We start from the raw sequence: 26695 nt of genomic DNA, 5'->3' as shown, positions 1-26695 counted from the left end.
AATGTAGTAAATATTCACAGTGCTGGAAGAAAAAGTAAGTGACCCCTTGAATGTAATGACTGTAGATCCCCCTTTAGCGGCGATCACCTCCACCAATAATACGATTTACACGATGCTGAGGAGGATTTTTGGACCTTTCCTCCCGGTAAATGATTTTGAGTTGATGAATATTTCGGAGGTGTCTTGTGTACGCAGCTCTCCTGCCGCAGCATCTCCATAGGGTCAAGGTCAGGACTCGGCCTTTCCATAACACGAGTTGATTTCCTGGGGGCTTTGGGTCATTGTCTTGTTGCATCACCCGACGTCTCTTCAGCTTCAGGTCATGGACTGCGGCCCTTACAATCTCCTGGAAAATGTTCTCATACATCTCTGAATTAATTGTCCCCTCAATGATCGGAAGGTGTCCAGGCCCTGAGGAGCAAAGCTTCCCCAAACCATGATGTCCCCTCCACCCTGCCCGCTCCACCATGATGTCCCCTCCACCCTGCCCGCTCCACCATGAGTCCTCCTCCACCCTGCCCGCTCCACCATGATGCCTCCTCCCCCCTCCCCGCTCCACCATGATGCCTCCTCCCCCCTGACCGCTCCACCATGATGCCTCCTCCCCCCTGCCCGCTCCACCATGATGCCTCCTCCCCCCTGACCGCTCCACCATGATGCCTCCTCCCCCCTGCCCGCTCCACCATGATGCCTCCACCACCCTGCCCGCTCCACCAAGATGCCTCCTCCACCCAGCCCGCTCCACCATGCCTCCTTGACCTGCCCGCTCCACCATGATGCCTCCTCCACCCTGCCCGCTCCACCATGATGCCTCCTCCCCCCTGACCGCTCCACCATGATGCCTCCACCACCCTGCCTGCTCCACCAAGATGCCTCCTCCACCCAGCCCGCTCCACCATGATGCCTCCTTGACCCTGCCCGCTCCACCATGATGCCTCCTCCACCCGGCCCGCTCCACCATGATGCCTCCTCCACCCTGCCCGCTCCACCATGATGCCTCCTCCACCCTGCCCGCTCCACCATGATGCCTCCTCCACCCAGCCCACTCCACCATGATGCCTCCTTCACCCTGCCTGCTCCACCATGATGCCTCCTCCACGCTGCCCGTTCCACCATAATGCCTCCTCCACCCTGCCCGCTCCACCATGATGCCTCCTCCCCCCTGACTGCTCCACCTCGATGCCTCCTCCCCCCTGTCCGCTCCACTATGATGTCTCCACCACCCTGCCCGCTCCACCAAGATGCCTCCTCCACCCAGCCCGCTCCACCATGATGCCTCCTCCACCCTGCCCGCTCCACCATGATGCCTCCTCCACCCGGCCCGCTCCACCATGATGCCTCCTCCACCCGGCCCGCTCCACCATGATGCCTCCTCCCCCCTGCCCGCTCCACCATGATGCCTCCTCCACCCAGCCCACTCCACCATGATGCCTCCTTCACCCTGCCTGCTCCACCATGATGCCTCCTCCACCCTGCCCGTTCCACCATGATTCCTCCTCCACCCTGCCCGCTCCACCATGATGCCTCTTCCACCCTGCCCGCTCCACCATGATGCCTCCTCCCCCCTGACCGCTCCACCATGATGCCTCCTCCCCCCTGCCCGCTCCACCATGATGCCTCCACCACCCTGCCCGCTCCACCAAGATGCCTCCTCCACCCAGCCCGCTCCACCATGATGCCTCCTTGACCCTGCCCGCTCCACCATGATGCCTCCTCCACCCGGCCCGCTCCACCATGATACCTCCTCCACCCTGCCCGCTCCACCATGATGCCTCCTCCACCCAGCCCACTCCACCATGATGCCTCCTTCACCCTGCCTGCTCCACCATGATGCCTCCTCCACGCTGCCCGTTCCACCATGATGCCTCCTCCACCCTGCCCGCTCCACCATGATGCCTCCTCCCCCCTGACTGCTCCACCTCGATGCCTCCTCCCCCTGTCCGCTCCACCATGATGTCTCCACCACCCTGCCCGCTCCACCAAGATGCCTCCTCCACCCAGCCCGCTCCACCATGATGCCTCCTCCACCCTGCCCGCTCCACCATGATGCCTCCTCCACCCAGCCCCCTCCATCATGATGCCTCCTTCACCCTGCCTGCTCCACCATGATGCCTCCTCCACCCTGCCCGTTCCACCATGATGCCTCCACCACCCTGCCCGCACCACAATGATGCCCCCTCACGCACTGCGAACCAAAAGTTTACAATTTTGTCGTATTACAAACTTTTGGGAAATTCAGACTCAATTTGATTTGTGTAGAATCTATTCACTCGTCTCTACACGTGAGGTTTTGCAGCTTGCGGGGTCTTCACTAGGTCTTTTTTATTTTGCTGTTGCCCTCGGGTGTTTCTCAGATTTTCAGGATTGCCCGTTGTGCTCTTGGAGTGATATCCACAGGACGCCCACCACTATGGAGAGTAATAACAGTCCTGAATATTCTCCATTTGTAGACAGTCTAGTTGTGTATTGATGTACCCCCAGGTCTTCATCTTCTGTAGCCTTGTCCAGCGTCCTGCGTCTCTATATCTCGTCTTCTGACAGTTGTTTGCCTCTGGCTATCGTTCACACTGACCAGTCTTTCTTAAGAAGAACAGATTTGTCAGTAACCAGGCTCTGTGTGCCTTTATGTAATGGACAAAGCACCACACTTCTAATATCTCCTTACTGGGAACACATTTTATCAATGAGCTCTTGGAGTCATTACCACAAAGGTTCACTTACTTTTCTCCCTGCCATGCGGACATTTACTCCATGCGCTCAGTACAAGTGTTGTGTGTCATTACATTAGTTACATTGTGTGTGTTATTACATTAGTTACATTGTGTGTCATTACATTAGATGGATTGTGTGTTATTACATTAGTTACATTGTGTGTTATTACATTAGTTACATTGTGTGTTATTACATTAGTTACGTTGTGTGCTATTTCATTAGTTACGTTGTGTGTTATTACATTAGTTACATTGTGTGTCATTACATTAGTTACATTGTGTGTTATTACATTAGTTACATTGAGTGTCATTACATTAGTTACATTGAGTGTCATTACATTAGTTACATTGCGTGTTATTACATTAGTTACATTGTGTTATTACATTAGTTACGTTGTGTGTTATTACATTAGTTACGTTGTGTGCTATTTCATTAGTTACGTTGTGTGTTATTACATTAGTTACATTGAGTGTCATTACATTAGTTACATTGTGTTTTATTACATTAGTTACATTGTGTGTTATTACATTAGTTACTTTGTGTGTTATTACATTAGTTGGATTGTGTTTGTCTAGAATTGTGATCCATAGAGTGACTGCTCTTACAGTAGAGGTTCCATAGTGTGACTGCTCTTACAGTAGAGGTTCCATAGTGTGACTGCTCTTACAGTAGAGGTTCCATAGTGTGACTGCTCTTACAGTAGAGGTTCCATAGTGTGACTGCTTTTACAGTAGAGGGTTCCATAGTGTGACTGCTTTTACAGTAGAGGCTCCATAGTGTGACTGCTCTTACAGTAGAGACTCCATAGTGTAACTGCTTTTACAGTAGAGGCTCCATAGTGTGACTGCTCTTACAGTAGAGACTCCATAGTGTGACTGCTCTTACAGTAGAGGTTCCATAGTGTGACTGATCTTACAGTAGAGGTTCCATAGTGTGACTGCTCTTACAGTAGAGGTTCCATAGTGTGACTGCTCTTACAGTAGAGGTTTCATAGTGTGACTGCTCTTACAGTAGAGGCTCCATAGTGTGACTGCTCTTACAGTAGAGGTTCCATAGTGTGACTGCTCTTACAGTAGAGGTTCCATAATGTGACTGATCTTACAGTAGGGGTTCCATAGTGTGACTGCTCTTACAGTAGAGGTTCCATAGTGTGATTGCTCTTACAGTAGAGGATCCATAGTGTGACTGCTCTTACAGTAGAGGCTCCATAATGTGACTGATCTTACAGTAGAGGCTCCAAAGTGTGACTGCTCTTACAGTAGAGGTTCCATAATGTGACTGATCTTACAGTAGAGGCTCCATAGTGTGACTGCTCTTACAGTAGAGGCTCCATAGTGTGACTGCTCTTACAGTAGAGGTTCCATAGTGTGACTGCTCTTACAGTAGAGGTTCCATAGTGTGACTGCTCTTACAGTAGAGGTTCCATAGTATGACTGATCTTACAGTAGAGGCTCCATAGTGTGACTGCTCTTACAGTAGAGGTTCCATAGTGTGACTGATCTTACAGTAGAGGCTCCATAGTGTGACTGATCTTACAGTAGAGGTTCTATAGCGTGACTGATCTTACAGTAGAGGTTCCGTAGTGTGACTGCTCTTACAGTAGAGAATCCTCTTCTATGTTGGTGTAGAATCCTTCTTTCCTCTAGATCTAGTGGTTGTCCCCTTGTTCTAGTTCCAGTCCTGGGTATAAATAGATGATGAGACGTCTCTGTGCCGACCTGTGATATATTATACATAGTGTGACTGCTCTTACAGTAAAGAATCCTCTTCTATGTTGGTGTAGAATCCTTCTTTACTTTAGATGTACTGGTTGCCCCCTTGTTGTAGTTCCAGCCCTGGGTATAAATAGATGATGAGACGTCTCTGTGCCGACCTGTGATATATTATACATAGTGTGACTGCTCTTACAGTAAAGAATCCTCTTCTATGTTGGTGTAGAATCCTTCTTTACTTTAGTTGTACTAGTTGCCCCCTTGTTGTAGTTCCAGCCCTGGGTATAAATAGATGATGAGACGTCTCTGTGCCGACCTGTGATATATTATACATAGTGTGACTGCTCTTACAGTAAAGAATCCTCTTCTATGTTGGTATAGAATCCTTCTTTACTTTAGTTGTACTAGTTGCCCCCTTGTTGTAGTTCCAGCCCTGGGTATAAATAGATGATGAGACGTCTCTGTGCCAACCTATGATATATTATACATAGTGTGACTGCTCTTACAGTAAAGAATCCTCTTCTATGTTGGTGTAGAATCCTTCTTTACTTTAGTTGTACTAGTTGCCCCCTTGTTGTAGTTCCAGCCCTGGGTATAAATAGATGATGAGACGTCTCTGTGCCGACCTGTGATATATTATACATAGTGTGACTGCTCTTACAGTAAAGAATCCTCTTCTATGTTGGTGTAGAATCCTTCTTTACTTTAGATGTATTGGTTTCCCCCTTGTTGTAGTTCCAGTCCTGGGTATAAATAGATGATGAGACGTCTCTGTGCCGACCTGTGATATATTATACATAGTGTGACTGCTCTTACAGTAGAGAATCCTCTTCTATGTTGGTGTAGAATCCTTCTTTACTGTAGACGTACTGGTTGCCCCCTTGTTGTAGTTCCAGTCCTGGGTATAAATAGATGATGAGACGTCTCTGTGCCGACCTGTGATATATTATACATAGTGTGACTGCTCTTACAGTAGAGAATCCTCTTCTATGTTGGTATAGAATCCTTCTTTACTTTAGATGTACTGGTTGCCCCCTTGTTGTAGTTCCAGTCCTGGGTATAAATAGATGATGAGACGTCTCTGTGCCGACCTGTGATATATTATACATAGTGTGACTGCTCTTACAGTAGAGAATCCTCTTCTATGTTGGTATAGAATCCTTCTTTACTTTAGATGTACTGGTTGCCCCCTTGTTGTAGTTCCAGTCCTGGGTATAAATAGATGATGAGACGTCTCTGTGCCGACCTGTGATATATTATACATAGTGTGACTGCTCTTACAGTAAAGAATCCTCTTCTATGTTGGTGTAGAATCCTTCTTTACTTTAGATGTACTGGTTGCCCCCTTGTTGTAGTTCCAGTCCTGGGTATAAATAGATGATGAGACGTCTCTGTGCCGACCTGTGATATATTATACATAGTTATTAGGTAGCTTCTCAGACGTCTCTTTTCTCAGGTAATTAACCCCAATCTTGATCATCGTTCAGGGTACTGAAGTCCACACATTGTATTTTGCTTCCTCTGCACCGGCTCCAGCTCTGCTATGTTGTGTACGCTAGTACTGGACACTATATTGTACATGCCTTCTGACATATGATTGTGAGAGGCTAGAGGCTGAGATTCACATAGTGGAAGAAGCACGGTATCCAGCAGTGCAGAGTATTTCAGGAGAGGAGTGTGCTGATCTTGTGGGAGGCAAAAAACTGAACCCCACCGTGGATTATTTTATATTCACTTTTCCTCCCACCATTTCCTACTCTGTCTTTCATTTAATGAGTAAAATTCCAGAACTACAGTGAAGACTGACACAGGGAGGGCAGTAAGAGAGGAGAGGTTACTATACATCACACTGCTGCCATTCAGGGACTGTGGAAAATTGAGTGACATCTCCTTCGGGCACAATGACGGCGGCTATTCCTGGTTATCTCCCGGTATCTGCTACACGTGAAGGCAACAGTGAAGATGGCAGAAAAGGAGACGATCAGAAAAGAGCGGTGGCACCGGGAGCGCTACACCAGAAATAATGGCTCTTCTATGGGGGGGGCATATGCTGTCTGCAGCTGTTGAATGGACCCCCCCCCCCCCCCCTCCCCTTCGGGTCCTGAATGTTTAATGTGCTGGTTTACATTGCCAGGATCACCTCTCTGCTGACATCTCCCAGACTCACTTACAGATCAAGACAACGCTCGCAGTTATCAGGCAGCCACGGAGGACGGCCGCCACGCTCGATTGAATTACAACTAATTCACAGATGTAGGGGGCGATTGCAGGATCCCAGAGACACCGGAGATTCTACAAGGGGGGATCTGTTACAGGTGTCGGAAGAAGCAGGTTAACCCAACCCCCGCCCTGAGGGGGACAATAACTCACCTTTCCCCCCTCGCCCGAGCTCCTGTCATCCCATACACCGCGCTCATCATTTCTCCTCCGTCACCCCCACAAAGGATGTGAGGAAACGTTCAAAAGGGTTTAATAAGAATCTTATATTGATCACCAATCCAGTGATCGAAGTGATCGGTGGGGGTGCCAGCGATCAGACACTGATCACGTGTGCTGTGGATGCGGATGGATATTGATTTTGGGAATACCACTTTAACTGTTTAGGTACTGCAGCCGCGTATTCCATAGTCACAGGCTGAGAGGTGATTGGAGAAAACTAGACAAAGACTATTGTTAGGACCCCGTTCACATCACGTTTTTAACCTACGTCTACCGTATATGCCGCGTATGCTAAATGTAGGCTGTGATGGACGCTTAAGAGTGAAAGCCGGCGCCGGAGCCGGACGGAGACTAAGAAACGGCCCTGGAAAAATAATCCCACATACAATATCGCCCCTCCTCCCATAGTGCCTAAAAATAGCGGCTCTCAATGCACGTTGTCACGATTCTTGCTTTATTTGGTCCCACCCCGCACCACTCTATAGAAACGTAAACCACAGCGTCAGCGCAAGACGGAAAAAAAAAAGTGAAACATCGAAACACAGACAGAGACGATAGTACAAAAACACTATACAAAGACCAGTAATACCGCAATACAGTGATCATATAGTGGTCAGATACCGGTACTACACAGAGCTCTGCAGAGTATTATCACCCTGCAGACTATACAGTGATCATATAGTGGTCAGATACCAGTACTACACAGCGCTCTGCAGAGTATTATCACCCTGCAGACCATACAGTGATCATATAGTGGTCAGATACCAGTACTACACAGCGCTCTGCAGAGTATTATCACCCTGCAGACTATACAGTGATCATATAGGGGTCAGATACCAGTACTACACAGCGCTCTGCAGAGTATTATCACCCTGCAGACCATACAGTGATCACATAGTGGTCAGATACCAGTACTACATAGCGCTCTGCAGAGTATTATCACGCTGCAGACTATACAGTGATCATATAGTGGTCAGATACCAGTACTACACAGCACTCTGCAGAGTATTATCACCCTGCAGACTATACAGTGATCATATAGTGGTCAGATACCGGTACTACACAGAGCTCTGCAGAGTATTATCACCCTGCAGACCATACAGTGATCATATAGTGGTCAGATACCAGTACTACACAGAGCTCTGCAGAGTATTATCACCCTGCAGACTATACAGTGATCATATGGTGGTCAGATACCAGTACTACACAGCACTCTGCAGAGTATTATCACCCTGCAGACTATACAGTGATCATATAGTGGTCAGATACCGGTACTACACAGGGCTCTGCAGAGTATTATCACCCTGCAGACTATACAGTGATCATATAGTGGTCAGATACCGGTACTACACAGCGCTCTGCAGAGTATTATCACCCTGCAGACCATACAGTGATCATATAGTGGTCAGATACCGGTACTACACAGGGCTCTGCAGAGTATTATCATACTGCAGACTATACAGTGATCATACAGTGGTCAGATACCAGTACTACACAGCACTCTGCAGAGTATTATCACGCTGCAGACTATACAGTGATCATATAGTGGTCAGATACCAGTACTACACAGAGCTCTGCAGAGTATTATCACCCTGCAGACTATACAGTGATCATACAGTGGTCAGATACCAGTACTACACAGCACTCTGCAGAGTATTATCACGCTGCAGACTATACAGTGATCATATAGTGGTCAGATACCGGTACTACACAGAGCTCTGCAGAGTATTATCACCCTGCAGACTATACAGTGATCATATAGTTGTCAGATACCAGTACTACACAGCCCTCTGCAGAGTATTATCACCCTGCAGACTATACAGTGATCATACAGTGGTCAGATACCGGTACTACACAGAGCTCTGCAGAGTATTATCACCCTGCAGACTATACAGTGATCATACAGTGGTCAGATACCGGTACTACACAGCGCTCTGCAGAGTATTATCACCCTGCAGACCATACAGTGATCATATAGTGGTCAGATACCAGTACTACACAGCACTCTGCAGAGTATTATCACCCTGCAGACCATACAGTGATCATATAGTGGTCAGATACCAGACTACACAGTGCTCTGCAGAGTATTATCACCCTGCACACTATACAGTGATCATACAGTGGTCAGATACCAGTACTGCACAGCACTCTGCAGAGTATTATCACCCTGCAGACTATACAGTGATCATATAGTGGTCAGATACCGGTACTACACAGCGCTCTGCAGAGTATTATCTTCCTGCAGACTATAGAGTGATCATATAGTGGTCAGATACCGGTACTACACAGCACTCTGCAGAGTATTATCACCCTGCAGACCATACAGTGATCATATAGTGGTCAGATACCAGTACTACACAGCACTCTGCAGAGTATTATCACCCTGCAGACTATACAGTGATCATATAGTGGTCAGATACCAGTACTACACAGCGCTCTGCAGAGTATTATCACCCTGCAGACTATACAGTGATCATATAGTGGTCAGATACCAGTACTACACAGCGCTCTGCAGAGTATTATCACCCTGCAGACCATACAGTGATCATATAGTGGTCAGATACCAGGTCTACACAGCGCTCTGCAGAGTATTATCACCCTGCAGACTATACAGTGATCATATAGTGGTCAGATACCGGTACTACACAGAGCTCTGCAGAGTATTATCACCCTGCAGACTATACAGTGATCATATAGTGGTCAGATACCAGTACTACACAGCGCTCTGCAGAGTATTATCACCCTGCAGACTATACAGTGATCATATAGGGGTCAGATACCAGTACTACACAGCACTCTGCAGAGTATTATCACCCTGCAGACTATACAGTGATCATATAGTGGTCAGATACCAGTACTACACAGCGCTCTGCAGAGTATTATCACCCTGCAGACTATACAGTGATCATATAGTGGTCAGATACCAGTACTACACAGCGCTCTGCAGAGTATTATCACCCTGCAGACTATACAGTGATCATATAGTGGTCAGATACCGGTACTACACAGCGCTCTGCAGAGTATTATCACCCTGCAGACTATACAGTGATCATATAGTGGTCAGATACCGGTACTACACAGCGCTCTGCAGAGTATTATCACACTGCAGACCATACAGTGATCATATAGTGGTCAGATACCAGTACTACACAACGCTCTGCAGAGTATTATCACCCTGCAGACTATACAGTGATCATACAGTGGTCAGATACCAGTACTACACAGCGCTCTGCAGAGTATTATCACCCTTCAGACTATACAGTGATCATATAGTGGTCAGATACCGGTACTACACAGCACTCTGCAGAGTATTATCACCCTGCAGACTATACAGTGATCATATAGTGGTCAGATACTGGTACTACACAGCACTCTGCAGAGTATTATCACCCTGCAGACTATACAGTGATCATATAGTGGTCAGATACCAGTACTACACAGCGCTCTGCAGAGTATTATCACCCTTCAGACTATACAGTGATCATATAGTGGTCAGATACCGGTACTACACAGCGCTCTGCAGAGTATTATCTTCCTGCAGACTAAAGAGTGATCACACTGGCGTAGCTATAGGGGTCGCAGCGGTCGCAATTGCGACCGGGCCCCGAAGCCAGGGGGCCCACGGCCCCCCGCACCACATCAATAAAAAGTTACTATAGTAACTCGGGACGCAGGCCCCTGTTACTATAGTAACATACTTTACTTACCTTCCTGGTTCCGGATCGCAGCGGAGGTCCTGACGTCACAGCGCTATGCGCCGCGCACAGCATCGAGACGACAGCACTCCCGCCGCGGCCGAAGAGGAAGGTAAGCTTAGCCCTGACTGGCGGCGTCCGACTCCCGGGACCCGCCAATCAGCTGTTTTGAAGGGGCCGCAGCACTCGTACGAGAGCTGCTCCCCTTCATTCCTGTCACTTCATTCCGGTCACGCTGTGAATCCGTGTCGGCGATTCACAGTGTGAGCAAGTAGTGAAATGAAGGGGAAGCAGCTCTCGTATGAGTGCTGCGGCCCCTTCAAAACAGCTGATTTGCGGGTCCCGAGAGACACATCAGCTATTGATGGCCTACCCTGAGGATAGGCCATCAATGTTTAGGGACTGTACAACCCCTAAGCCTACGATGTATCAGGCTTAGGGGGCCCATGAGACAGGATCACAGATTGTGTGATCCTGTCTGCTGGGCCCTGTATCTAAGCCAATCACATGGTAGGCTTAGATACATGGCCCATGCGTGATCCTGTCTGCTGGGCCCTGTATCTAAGCCAATCACATGGTAGGCTTAGATACATGGCCCATGCGTGATCCTGTCTGCTGGGCCCTGTATCTAAGCCAATCACATGGTAGGCTTAGATACATGGCCCATGCGTGATCCTGTCTGCTGGGCCCTGTATCTAAGCCAATCACATGGTAGGCTTAGATACATGGCCCATGTGTGATCCTGTCTGGTGGGCCCTGTATATAAGCCTACCACACCGTAGGCTTAGATACATGGCCCATGCTTGATCCTGTCTGCTGGGCCCTGTATCTAAGCCAATCACATGGTAGGCTTAGATACATGGCCCATGTGTGATCCTGTCTGCTGGGCCCTGTATCTAAGCCAATCACATGGTAGGCTTAGATACATGGCCCATGTGTGATCCTGTCTGATGGGCCCTGTATATAAGCCTACCACACTGTAGGTTTAGATACAGGGCCCAAGCACACAGTAATCTTATACTGTATAAGATTACTGTCTGCTGGACCCTGTATCTAAGCCTACGTTGTGGTAGGCTTAGATACAGGGTCCCACAGACAGTATCACACATGGGCCCTGTATCTAAGACTAACACATGTGTTACTAATCATTTTTTGTGTGTTTTCTTACAGGTTCGGTCGTTGGACTACGTCGGATTCCAGGACTACTTCGATGACAGCTTTTTTTTTATTATCAATAAAATGGTTAATGAGGGTTGTGTGTTTTTTATTTTTTTATTTCAATAAAATATTTTTTCTATGTCTTTGTGGTTTTTTTTAAACTATATTACTACCGCCTTAGTAATGGCCGCCGGCTGATTGACAGCATCCATTGCTAAGGCAGGGCTTAGTGTTAGCGGATGCAGAGGCTAACACTAACCCCCATTATTACCCCGGTACCCACCACCACCAGGGGTGCTGGGAAGAGCCGGGTACGATCCAGTACCTGACCATCTGTAGTGATGGTCGGCCACTGGGGTGGCCGCAGGCTGGTATTATCAGGAGGGGAAAGGCCAAAAACAGTGGCCCTTCCCATCCTGGTAATGCTGCCTGCTGCTGCTTTATTGTATCTGGCTGGTTATGAAAATGGGGGGGACCCCACGTCATTTAAAAAAAATTAAAAAATTGGAAAGAACGATGTCGGGTCCCTCCCAATTTTCATAACCAGCCAGATACAACACAGCAGCAGCAGGCAGCATTACCAGGGTGGTAGGGGCCACTGTTTTTGGCCCTTCCCAGCCTAATACTACCAGCCTGCGGCCACCCCGGTGCCTGCCCGTCACTACAGATGGTCGGGTCTGGTTCGTACCCGGCTCTTCCCAGTACCCCTGGTGGCGGTGGGTACCGGGGTAATAATGGGGGTTAGTGTAGCCTCTGCACCGGCTAACATTAAGCCCCGCCTTAGTAATGGAGGTTGTCAATCAGCCAGCGGCCATTACTAAGGCGGTGATAATAAAGTTTAAAAAGATACAAGCACATAGAAAAAATATTTTATTGAAATAAAAAAACACAACCCTCATTAACCATTTTATTGAGAATAAAAAAAACGCCGTCATTGAAGTCCTCGTATCCGAAGTCCAACAACCGAACCTGTAAAAAAAACACAAACACACAAAAATAATCAGTAACACATAAAGAAGCAAAATTATTATTCTTACCTATCCTGGGTCCAGCGCTGGAGCCGCAATGTCAGCGAGCTGAGTCCTGTATCTAATCTTATCATGTGTGATACTGTCTGCTGGGCCCTGTATCTAATCCAATCATGTGTGATACTGCCTGCTGAGCTGTGTATCTAATCCAATCATGTGTGATACTGTCTGCTGGGCCCTGTATCTAATCGTATCTTGTGTGATACTGTCTGCTGGGCTGTGTATCTAATCCGATCATGTGTGATACTGTCTGCTGGGCCCTGTATCTAATCGTATCTTGTGTGATACTGTCTGCTGAGCCACTGTATCTAATCCTATCATGTGTGATACTGTCTGCTGAGCCACTGTATCTAATCCTATCATATGTGGTACTGTCTGCTGAGCCACTGTATCTAATCCTATCATGTGTGGTACTGTCTGCTGGGCCCTGTATCTAATCCGATCATGTGTGATACTGTCTGCTGAGCCACTGTATCTAATCCTATCATATGTGGTACGGTCTGCTGAGCCACTGTATCTAATCCTATCATGTGTGGTACTGTCTGCTCAGCCACTGTATCTAATCCTATCATGTGTGATACTGCCTTCTGAGTAATTCAATGCTAAAACGCCTGAATTACGTCCATAAATAGGGTGTGTGAACCCAGCCTTAGTGACACCCCCGGCTTCTAGTGCTGCATTGTTGGGTCACTTAGGAGATCCAGCGATGAAGCTGAAAGCTGCGGACCGTCGGCCATGAGAAGATTGCGGGGGGGGGGGGGGGCAGTAAGAATTTTTGCATCGGGGCCCATGAGCCTTTAGCTACGCCCCTGAGTGATAATATAGTGGTCAGATACCAGTACTACACAGCGCTCTGCAGAGTATTATCACGCTGCAGACCATACAGTGATCATATAGTGGTCAGATACCAGTACTACACAGCATTCTGCAGAGTATTATCACCCTGCAGACCATACAGAGATCATATAGTGGTCAGATACCAGTACTACACAGCACTCTGCAGAGTATTATCACCCTGCAGACTATACAGTGATCATATAGTGGTCAGATACCAGTACTACACAGCGCTCTGCAGAGTATTATCACCCTGCAGGCTATACAGTGATCATATAGTGGTCAGATACCAGTACTACACAGCGCTCTGCAGAGTATTATCACCCTGCAGACCATACAGTGATCATATAGTGGTCAGATACCGGTACTACACAGCCCTCTGCAGAGTATTATCACCCTGCAGTCAATACAGTGATCATATAGTGGTCAGATACCGGTACTACACAGCGCTCTGCAGAGTATTATCACCCTGCAGACCATACAGTGATCATATAGTGGTCAGATACCGGTACTACACAGCGCTTTGCAGAGTATTATCACCCTGCAGACTATACAGTAATCATATAGGGGTCAGATACTAGTACTACACAGCACTCTGCAGAGTATTATCACCCTGCAGATAATACAGTGATCATATAGTGGTCAGATACCGGTACTACACAGCGCTCTGCAGAGTATTATCACCCTGCAGACTATACAGTGATCATATAGTGGTCAGAAACCAGTACTACACAGAGCTCTGCAGAGTATTATCACCCCGCAGACCATACAGTGATCATATAGTGGTCAGATACCGGTACTACACAGCGCTCTGCAGAGTATTATCACCCTGCAGACTATACAGTGATCATATAGTGGTCAGATACCAGTACTACACAGCGCTCTGCAGAGTATTATCACCCTGCAGACCATACAGTGATCATATAGTGGTCAGATACCAGTACTACAAAGAGCTCTGCAGAGTATTATCACCCTGCAGACCATACAGTGATCATATAGTGGTCAGATACAAGTACTACACAGCGCTCTGCAGAGTATTATCACGCTGCAGACCATACAGTGATCATATAGTGGTCAGATACCAGTACTACACAGCGCTCTGCAGAGTATTATCACCCTGCAGACTATACAGTGATCATATAAAGGTCAGATACCAGTAGTACACAGCGCACTGCAGAGTATTATCACGCTGCAGACCATACAGTGATCATATAGTGGTCAGATACCAGTACTACACAGCACTCTGCAGAGTATTATCACCCTGCAGACCATACAGTAATCATATAGTGGTCAGATACCGGTACTACATAGCGCTCTGCAGAGTATTATCACCCTGCAGACTATACAGTGATCATATAGTGGTCAGATACCAGTACTACACAGCGCTCTGCAGAGTATTATCACCCTGCAGACTATACAGTGATCATATAGTGGTCAGATACCAGTACTACACAGCACTCTGCAGAGTATTATCACGCTGCAGACTATACAGTGATCATATAGTGGTCAGATACCAGTACTACACAGCGCTCTGCAGAGTATTATCACCCTGCAGACCATACAGTGATCATATAGTGATCAGATATCAGTACTACACAGCACTCTGCAGAGTATTATCACGCTGCAGACCATACAGTGATCATATAGTGGTCAGATACCAGTACTACACAGAGCTCTGCAGAGTATTATCACCCTGCAGACCATACAGTGATCATATAAAGGTCAGATACCAGTACTACACAGCGCACTGCAGAGTATTATCACGCTGCAGACCATACAGTGATCATATAGTGGTCAGATACCAGTACTACACAGCGCTCTGCAGAGTATTATCACCCTGCAGACCATACAGTGATCATATAAAGGTCAGATACCAGTACTACACAGCACTCTGCAGAGTATTATCACCCTGCAGACTATACAGTGATCATATAGTGGTCAGATACCAGTACTACACAGCGCTCTGCAGAGTATTATCACCCTGCAGACTATACAGTGATCATATAGTGGTCAGATACCAGTACTACACAGTGCTCTGCAGAGTATTATCACCCTGCAGATAATACAGTGATCATATAGTGGTCAGATATCAGTACTACACAGCGCACTGCAGAGTATTATCACGCTGCAGACCATACAGTGATGATATAGTGGTCAGATACCAGTACTACACAGCGCTCTGCAGAGTATTATCACCCTGCAGACTATACAGTGATCATATAGTGGTCAGATACCAGTACTACAAAGAGCTCTGCAGAGTATTATCACCCTGCAGACCATACAGTGATCATATAGTGGTCAAATACAAGTACTACACAGCGCTCTGCAGAGTATTATCACGCTGCAGACCATACAGTGATCATATAGTGGTCAGATACCAGTACTACACAGCGCTCTGCAGAGTATTATCACCCTGCAGACCATACAGTAATCATATAGTGGTCAGATACCTGTACTACACAGCACTCTACAGAGTATTATCACGCTGCAGACTATACAGTGATCATATAGTGGTCAGATACCAGGACTACACAGCACTCTGCAGAGTATTATCACCCTGCAGACTATACAGTGATCATATAGTGGTCAGATACCAGTACTACACAGCACTCTGCAGAGTATTATCACCCTGCAGACTATACAGTGATCATATAGTGGTCAGATACCAGTACTACACAGCGCTCTGCAGAGTATTATCACCCTGCAGACCATACAGTGATCATATAGTGATCAGATATCAGTACTACACAGCGCTCTGCAGAGTATTATCACCCTGCAGACTATACAGTGATCATATAGTGATCAGATATCAGTACTACACAGCACTCTGCAGAGTATTATCACGCTGCAGACCATACAGTGATCATATAGTGGTCAGATACCAGTACTACACAGGACTCTGCAGAGTATTATCACGCTGCAGACCATACAGTGATCATATAGTGGTCAGATACCAGTACTACACAGAGCTCTGCAGAGTATTATCACCCTGCAGACCATACAGTGATCATATAAAGGTCAGATACCAGTACTACACAGAGCTCTGCAGAGTATTATCACGCTGCAGACCATACAGTGATCATATAGTGGTCAGATACCAGTACTACACAGCGCTCTGCAGAGTATTATCACGCTGCAGACCATACAGTGATCATATAGTGGTCAGATACCAGTACTACACAGCATTCTGCAGAGTATTATCACCCTGCAGACCATACAGAGATCATATAGTGGTCAGATACCAGTACTACACAGCGCTCTGCAGAGTATTATCACCCTGCAGACCATACAGTGATCATATAGTGGTCAGATACCGGTACTACACAGCCCTCTGCAGAGTATTATCACCCTGCAGTCAATACAGTGATCATATAGTGGTCAGATACCGGTACTACACAGCGCTCTGCAGAGTATTATCACCCTGCAGACCATACAGTGATCATATAGTGGTCAGATACCGGTACTACACAGCGCTTTGCAGAGTATTATCACCCTGCAGACTATACAGTAATCATATAGGGGTCAGATACTAGTACTACACAGCACTCTGCAGAGTATTATCACCCTGCAGATAATACAGTGATCATATAGTGGTCAGATACCGGTACTACACAGCGCTCTGCAGAGTATTATCACCCTGCAGACTATACAGTGATCATATAGTGGTCAGAAACCAGTACTACACAGAGCTCTGCAGAGTATTATCACCCCGCAGACCATACAGTGATCATATAGTGGTCAGATACCGGTACTACACAGCGCTCTGCAGAGTATTATCACCCTGCAGACTATACAGGGATCATATAGTGGTCAGATACCAGTACTACACAGCGCTCTGCAGAGTATTATCACCCTGCAGACCATACAGTGATCATATAGTGGTCAGATACCAGTACTACAAAGAGCTCTGCAGAGTATTATCACCCTGCAGACCATACAGTGATCATATAGTGGTCAGATACAAGTACTACACAGCGCTCTGCAGAGTATTATCACGCTGCAGACCATACAGTGATCATATAGTGGTCAGATACCAGTACTACACAGCGCTCTGCAGAGTATTATCACCCTGCAGACCATACAGTGATCATATAAAGGTCAGATACCAGTAGTACACAGCGCACTGCAGAGTATTATCACCCTGCAGACCATACAGTGATCATATAGTGGTCAGATACCGGTACTACACAGCGCTCTGCAGAGTATTATCACGCTGCAGACCATACAGTGATCATATAGTGGTCAGATACCAGTACTACACAGCACTCTGCAGAGTATTATCACCCTGCAGACCATACAGTAATCATATAGTGGTCAGATACCGGTACTACATAGCGCTCTGCAGAGTATTATCACCCTGCAGACTATACAGTGATCATATAGTGGTCAGATACCAGTACTACACAGCGCTCTGCAGAGTATTATCACCCTGCAGACTATACAGTGATCATATAGTGGTCAGATACCAGTACTACACAGCACTCTGCAGAGTATTATCACGCTGCAGACTATACAGTGATCATATAGTGGTCAGATACCAGTACTACACAGCGCTCTGCAGAGTATTATCACCCTGCAGACTATACAGTGATCATATAGTGGTCAGATACCAGTACTACACAGCACTCTGCAGAGTATTATCACGCTGCAGACCATACAGTGATCATATAGTGGTCAGATACCAGTACTACACAGAGCTCTGCAGAGTATTATCACCCTGCAGACCATACAGTGATCATATAAAGGTCAGATACCAGTACTACACAGCGCACTGCAGAGTATTATCACCCTGCAGACCATACAGTGATCATATAGTGGTCAGATACCAGTACTACACAGCGCTCTGCAGAGTATTATCACGCTGCAGACCATACAGTGATCATATAGTGGTCAGATACCAGTACTACACAGCGCTCTGCAGAGTATTATCACCCTGCAGACCATACAGTGATCATATAAAGGTCAGATACCAGTACTACACAGCACTCTGCAGAGTATTATCACCCTGCAGACTATACAGTGATCATATAGTGGTCAGATACCAGTACTACACAGTGCTCTGCAGAGTATTATCACCCTGCAGATAATACAGTGATCATATAGTGGTCAGATATCAGTACTACACAGCGCACTGCAGAGTATTATCACGCTGCAGACCATACAGTGATGATATAGTGGTCAGATACCAGTACTACACAGCGCTCTGCAGAGTATTATCACGCTGCAGACTATACAGTGATCATATAGTGGTCAGATACCTGTACTACACAGCACTCTACAGAGTATTATCACGCTGCAGACTATACAGTGATCATATAGTGGTCAGATACCAGGACTACACAGCACTCTGCAGAGTATTATCACCCTGCAGACTATACAGTGATCATATAGTGGTCAGATACCAGTACTACACAGCACTCTGCAGAGTATTATCACCCTGCAGACTATACGGTGATCATATAGTGGTCAGATACCAGTACTACACAGCGCTCTGCAGAGTATTATCACCCTGCAGACCATACAGTGATCATATAGTGATCAGATATCAGTACTACACAGCGCTCTGCAGAGTATTATCACCCTGCAGACTATACAGTGATCATATAGTGATCAGATATCAGTACTACACAGCACTCTGCAGAGTATTATCACGCTGCAGACCATACAGTGATCATATAGTGGTCAGATACCAGTACTACACAGGACTCTGCAGAGTATTATCACGCTGCAGACCATACAGTGATCATATAGTGGTCAGATACCAGTACTACACAGAGCTCTGCAGAGTATTATCACCCTGCAGACCATACAGTGATCATATAAAGGTCAGATACCAGTACTACACAGAGCTCTGCAGAGTATTATCACCCTGCAGACTATACAGTGATCATATAGTGGTCAGATACTGGTACTACACAGCGCTCTGCAGAGTATTATCACCCTGCAGACCATACAGTGATCATATAGTGGTCAGATACCAGTACTACACAGAGCACTGCAGAGTATTATCACGCTGCAGACCATACAGTGATCATATAGTGGTCAGATACCAGTACTACACAGCGCTCTGCAGAGTATTATCACCCTGCAAACCATACAAAGATCATATAGTGGTCAGATACCAGTACTACACAGCCCTCTGCAGAGTATTATCACCCCGCAGACCATACAGTGATCATATAGTGGTCAGATACCGGTACTACACAGCGCTCTGCAGAGTATTATCACCCTGCAGACTATACAGTGATCATATAGTGGTCAGATACCAGTACTACACAGCGCTCTGCAGAGTATTATCACCCTGCAGACCATACAGTGATCATATAAAGGTCAGATACCAGTAGTACACAGCGCACTGCAGAGTATTATCACGCTGCAGACCATACAGTGATCATATAGTGGTCAGATACCAGTACTACACAGCACTCTGCAGAGTATTATCACCCTGCAGACTATACAGTGATCATATAGTGGTCAGATACCAGTACTACACAGCGCTCTGCAGAGTATTATCACCCTGCAGACCATACAGTGATCATATAGTGATCAGATATCAGTACTACACAGCACTCTGCAGAGTATTATCACGCTGCAGACCATACAGTGATCATATAGTGGTCAGATACCAGTACTACACAGCACTCTGCAGAGTATTATCACCCTGCAGACCATACAGTAATCATATAGTGGTCAGATACCAGTACTACACAGAGCTCTGCAGAGTATTATCACCCTGCAGACCATACAGTGATCATATAAAGGTCAGATACCAGTACTACACAGCGCACTGCAGAGTATTATCACCCTGCAGACTATACAGTGATCATATAGTGGTCAGATACCAGTACTACACAGCGCTCTGCAGAGTATTATCACCCTGCAGACTATACAGTGATCATATAGTGGTCAGATACCAGTACTACACAGTGCTCTGCAGAGTATTATCACCCTGCAGATAATACAGTGATCATATAGTGGTCAGATATCAGTACTACACAGCGCACTGCAGAGTATTATCACGCTGCAGACCATACAGTGATGATATAGTGGTCAGATACCAGTACTACACAGCACTCTGCAGAGTATTATCACGCTGCAGACCATACAGTGATCATATAGTGGTCAGATACCAGTACTACACAGGACTCTGCAGAGTATTATCACGCTGCAGACCATACAGTGATCATATAGTGGTCAGATACCAGTACTACACAGAGCTCTGCAGAGTATTATCACCCTGCAGACCATACAGTGATCATATAAAGGTCAGATACCAGTACTACACAGAGCTCTGCAGAGTATTATCACCCTGCAGACTATACAGTGATCATATAGTGGTCAGATACCAGTACTACACAGAGCACTGCAGAGTATTATCACGCTGCAGACCATACAGTGATCATATAGTGGTCAGATACCAGTACTACACAGAGCACTGCAGAGTATTATCACGCTGCAGACCATACAGTGATCATATAGTGGTCAGATACCAGTACTACACAGCGCTCTGCAGAGTATTATCACCCTGCAGACCATACAGTGATCATATAGTGGTCAGATACCAGTACTACACAGAGCACTGCAGAGTATTATCACGCTGCAGACCATACAGTGATCATATAGTGGTCAGATACCAGTACTACACAGCGCTCTGCAGAGTATTATCACCCTGCAGACTATACAGTGATCATATAGTGGTCAGATACCAGTACTACACAGCACTCTGCAGAGTATTATCACCCTGCAGACTATACAGTGATCATATAGTGGTCAGATACCAGTACTACACAGCGCTCTGCAGAGTATTATCACCCTGCAGACCATACAGTGATCATATAAAGGTCAGATACCAGTAGTACACAGCGCACTGCAGAGTATTATCACGCTGCAGACCATACAGTGATCATATAGTGGTCAGATACCAGTACTACACAGCACTCTGCAGAGTATTATCACCCTGCAGACTATACAGTGATCATATAGTGGTCAGATACCAGTACTACACAGCGCTCTGCAGAGTATTATCACCCTGCAGACCATACAGTGATCATATAGTGATCAGATATCAGTACTACACAGCACTCTGCAGAGTATTATCACGCTGCAGACCATACAGTGATCATATAGTGGTCAGATACCAGTACTACACAGCACTCTGCAGAGTATTATCACCCTGCAGACTATACAGTGATCATATAGTGATCAGATATCAGTACTACACAGCGCTCTGCAGAGTATTATCACCCTGCAGACCATACAGTGATCATATAGTGATCAGATATCAGTACTACACAGCACTCTGCAGAGTATTATCACGCTGCAGACCATACAGTGATCATATAGTGGTCAGATACCAGTACTACACAGAGCTCTGCAGAGTATTATCACCCTGCAGACCATACAGTGATCATATAAAGGTCAGATACCAGTACTACACAGCGCACTGCAGAGTATTATCACCCTGCAGACTATACAGTGATCATATAGTGGTCAGATACCAGTACTACACAGCGCTCTGCAGAGTATTATCACCCTGCAGACCATACAGTGATCATATAAAGGTCAGATACCAGTACTACACAGCGCACTGCAGAGTATTATCACGCTGCAGACCATACAGTGATGATATAGTGGTCAGATACCAGTACTACACAGCACTCTGCAGAGTATTATCACCCCGCAGACCATACAGTGATCATATATTGGTCAGATACCGGTACTACACAGCGCTCTGCAGAGTATTATCACCCTGCAGACTATACAGTGATGATATAGTGGTCAGATACCAGTACTACACAGCGCTCTGCAGAGTATTATCACCCTGCAGACAATACAGTGATCATATAGTGGTCAGATACCAGTACTACACAGCGCTCTGCAGAGTATTATCACGCTGCAGACTATACAGTGATCATATAGTGGTCAGATACAAGTACTACACAGCGCTCTGCAGAGTATTATCCCCATGCAGACTATACAGTGATCATATAGTGGTCAGATACCTGTACTACACAGCACTATGCAGAGTATTATCACACTGCAGACTATACAGTGATCATATAGTGGTCAGATACCGGTACTACACAGCGCTCTGCAGAGTATTATCACCCTGCAGACTATACAGTGATCATATAGTGGTCAGATACCAGTACTACACAGCGCTCTGCAGAGTATTATCACCCTGCAGACAATACAGTGATCATATAGTGGTCAGATACCAGTACTACACAGCGCTCTGCAGAGTATTATCACGCTGCAGACTATACAGTGATCATATAGTGGTCAGATACAAGTACTACACAGCGCTCTGCAGAGTATTATCCCCATGCAGACTATACAGTGATCATATAGTGGTCAGATACCTGTACTACACAGCACTATGCAGAGTATTATCACACTGCAGACTATACAGTGATCATATAGTGGTCAGATACCAGTACTACACAGCGCTCTGCAGAGTATTATCACCCTGCAGACAATACAGTGATCATATAGTGGTCAGATACAAGTACTACACAGCGCTCTGCAGAGTATTATCACCCTGCAGACCATACAGTGATCATATAAAGGTCAGATACCAGTACTACACAGCGCACTGCAGAGTATTATCACGCTGCAGACCATACAGTGATCATATAGTGGTCAGATACCAGTACTACACAGCACTCTGCAGAGTATTATCACCCTGCAGACTATACAGTGATCATATAGTGGTCAGATACCAGTACTACACAGCGCTCTGCAGAGTATTATCACCCTGCAGACCATACAGTGATCATATAGTGATCAGATATCAGTACTACACAGCGCTCTGCAGAGTATTATCACCCTGCAGACTATACAGTGATCATATAGTGATCAGATATCAGTACTACACAGCACTCTGCAGAGTATTATCACGCTGCAGACCATACAGTGATCATATAGTGGTCAGATACCAGTACTACACTGGACTCTGCAGAGTATTATCACGCTGCAGACCATACAGTGATCATATAGTGGTCAGATACCAGTACTACACAGAGCTCTGCAGAGTATTATCACCCTGCAGACCATACAGTGATCATATAAAGGTCAGATACCAGTACAACACAGCACACTGCAGAGTATTATCACGCTGCAGACTATACAGTGATCATATAGTGGTCAGATACCAGTACTACACAGAGCTCTGCAGAGTATTATCACCCTGCAGACTATACAGTGATCATATAGTGGTCAGATACTGGTACTACACAGCGCTCTGCAGAGTATTATCACCCTGCAGACCATACAGTGATCATATAGTGGTCAGATACCAGTACTACACAGAGCACTGCAGAGTATTATCACGCTGCAGACCATACAGTGATCATATAGTGGTCAGATACCAGTACTACACAGCGCTCTGCAGAGTATTATCACCCTGCAAACCATACAAAGATCATATAGTGGTCAGATACCAGTACTACACAGCCCTCTGCAGAGTATTATCACCCCGCAGACCATACAGTGATCATATAGTGGTCAGATACCGGTACTACACAGCGCTCTGCAGAGTATTATCACCCTGCAGACTATACAGTGATCATATAGTGGTCAGATACCAGTACTACACAGCGCTCTGCAGAGTATTATCACCCTGCAGACCATACAGTGATCATATAAAGGTCAGATACCAGTAGTACACAGCGCACTGCAGAGTATTATCACGCTGCAGACCATACAGTGATCATATAGTGGTCAGATACCAGTACTACACAGCACTCTGCAGAGTATTATCACCCTGCAGACTATACAGTGATCATATAGTGGTCAGATACCAGTACTACACAGCGCTCTGCAGAGTATTATCACCCTGCAGACCATACAGTGATCATATAGTGATCAGATATCAGTACTACACAGCACTCTGCAGAGTATTATCACGCTGCAGACCATACAGTGATCATATAGTGGTCAGATACCAGTACTACACAGAGCTCTGCAGAGTATTATCACCCTGCAGACTATACAGTGATCATATAGTGGTCAGATACCAGTACTACACAGCGCTCTGCAGAGTATTATCACCCTGCAGACTATACAGTGATCATATAGTGGTCAGATACCAGTACTACACAGTGCTCTGCAGAGTATTATCACCCTGCAGATAATACAGTGATCATATAGTGGTCAGATATCAGTACTACACAGCGCACTGCAGAGTATTATCTTCCTGCAGACTATACAGTGATGATATAGTGGTCAGATACCAGTACTACACAGCACTCTGCAGAGTATTATCACGCTGCAGACCATACAGTGATCATATAGTGGTCAGATACCAGTACTACACAGGACTCTGCAGAGTATTATCACGCTGCAGACCATACAGTGATCATATAGTGGTCAGATACAAGTACTACACAGCGCTCTGCAGAGTATTATCCCCATGCAGACTATACAGTGATCATATAGTGGTCAGATACCTGTACTACACAGCACTATGCAGAGTATTATCACACTGCAGACTATACAGTGATCATATAGTGGTCAGATACCAGTACTACACAGCGCTCTGCAGAGTATTATCACCCTGCAGACAATACAGTGATCATATAGTGGTCAGATACAAGTACTACACAGCGCTCTGCAGAGTATTATCACCCTGCAGACCATACAGTGATCATATAAAGGTCAGATACCAGTACTACACAGCGCACTGCAGAGTATTATCACGCTGCAGACCATACAGTGATCATATAGTGGTCAGATACCAGTACTACACAGCACTCTGCAGAGTATTATCACCCTGCAGACTATACAGTGATCATATAGTGGTCAGATACCAGTACTACACAGCGCTCTGCAGAGTATTATCACCCTGCAGACCATACAGTGATCATATAGTGATCAGATATCAGTACTACACAGCGCTCTGCAGAGTATTATCACCCTGCAGACTATACAGTGATCATATAGTTGTCAGATACCAGTACTACACAGCGCTCTGCAGAGTATTATCACGCTGCAGACCATACAGTGATCATATAGTGGTCAGATACCGGTACTACACAGCACTCTGCAGAGTATTATCACGCTGCAGACCATACAGTGATCATATAGTGGTCAGATACCAGTACTACACAGGACTCTGCAGAGTATTATCACGCTGCAGACCATACAGTGATCATATAGTGGTCAGATACCAGTACTACACAGAGCTCTGCAGAGTATTATCACCCTGCAGACCATACAGTGATCATATAAAGGTCAGATACCAGTACTACACAGAGCTCTGCAGAGTATTATCACGCTGCAGACCATACAGTGATGATATAGTGGTCAGATACCAGTACTACACAGAGCTCTGCAGAGTATTATCACCCTGCAGACTATACAGTGATCATATAGTGATCAGATGCAAGTACTACACAGCACTCTGCAGAGTATTATCACGCTGCAGACCATACAGTGATCATATAGTGGTCAGATACCAGTACTACACAGGACTCTGCAGAGTATTATCACGCTGCAGACCATACAGTGATCATATAGTGGTCAGATACCAGTACTACACAGAGCTCTGCAGAGTATTATCACCCTGCAGACCATACAGTGATCATATAAAGGTCAGATACCAGTACTACACAGAGCTCTGCAGAGTATTATCACCCTGCAGACTATACAGTGATCATATAGTGGTCAGATACCAGTACTACACAGAGCACTGCAGAGTATTATCACGCTGCAGACCATACAGTGATCATATAGTGGTCAGATACCAGTACTACACAGAGCACTGCAGAGTATTATCACCCTGCAGACCATACAGTGATCATATAGTGGTCAGATACCAGTACTACACAGAGCACTGCAGAGTATTATCACCCTGCAGACCATACAGTGATCATATAGTGGTCAGATACCAGTACTACACAGAGCACTGCAGAGTATTATCACGCTGCAGACCATACAGTGATCATATAGTGGTCAGATACCAGTACTACACAGAGCACTGCAGAGTATTATCACGCTGCAGACCATACAGTGATCATATAGTGGTCAGATACCAGTACTACACAGCGCTCTGCAGAGTATTATCACCCTGCAAACCATACAAAGATCATATAGTGGTCAGATACCAGTACTACAC

General features: G+C 46.0%; 1 protein-coding gene across 1 annotated transcript in view; it reads right to left on the bottom strand.

The window, feature by feature from the left end:
• The window catches only part of LOC142741957 (neuronal acetylcholine receptor subunit alpha-10-like), a 143579-nt gene that overhangs the window by 93625 nt on the left and 23259 nt on the right, over nt 1-26695 (bottom strand). The window lies entirely within an intron of this gene.

The sequence above is a fragment of the Rhinoderma darwinii genome, chromosome 2 (assembly GCF_050947455.1).
Source record: "Rhinoderma darwinii isolate aRhiDar2 chromosome 2, aRhiDar2.hap1, whole genome shotgun sequence".
Classification (NCBI taxonomy): Eukaryota; Metazoa; Chordata; class Amphibia; order Anura; family Rhinodermatidae; genus Rhinoderma; species Rhinoderma darwinii.
Note: the sequence above shows the minus strand (reverse complement) of the source record. Positions and strands in the feature narration are given on the sequence as shown.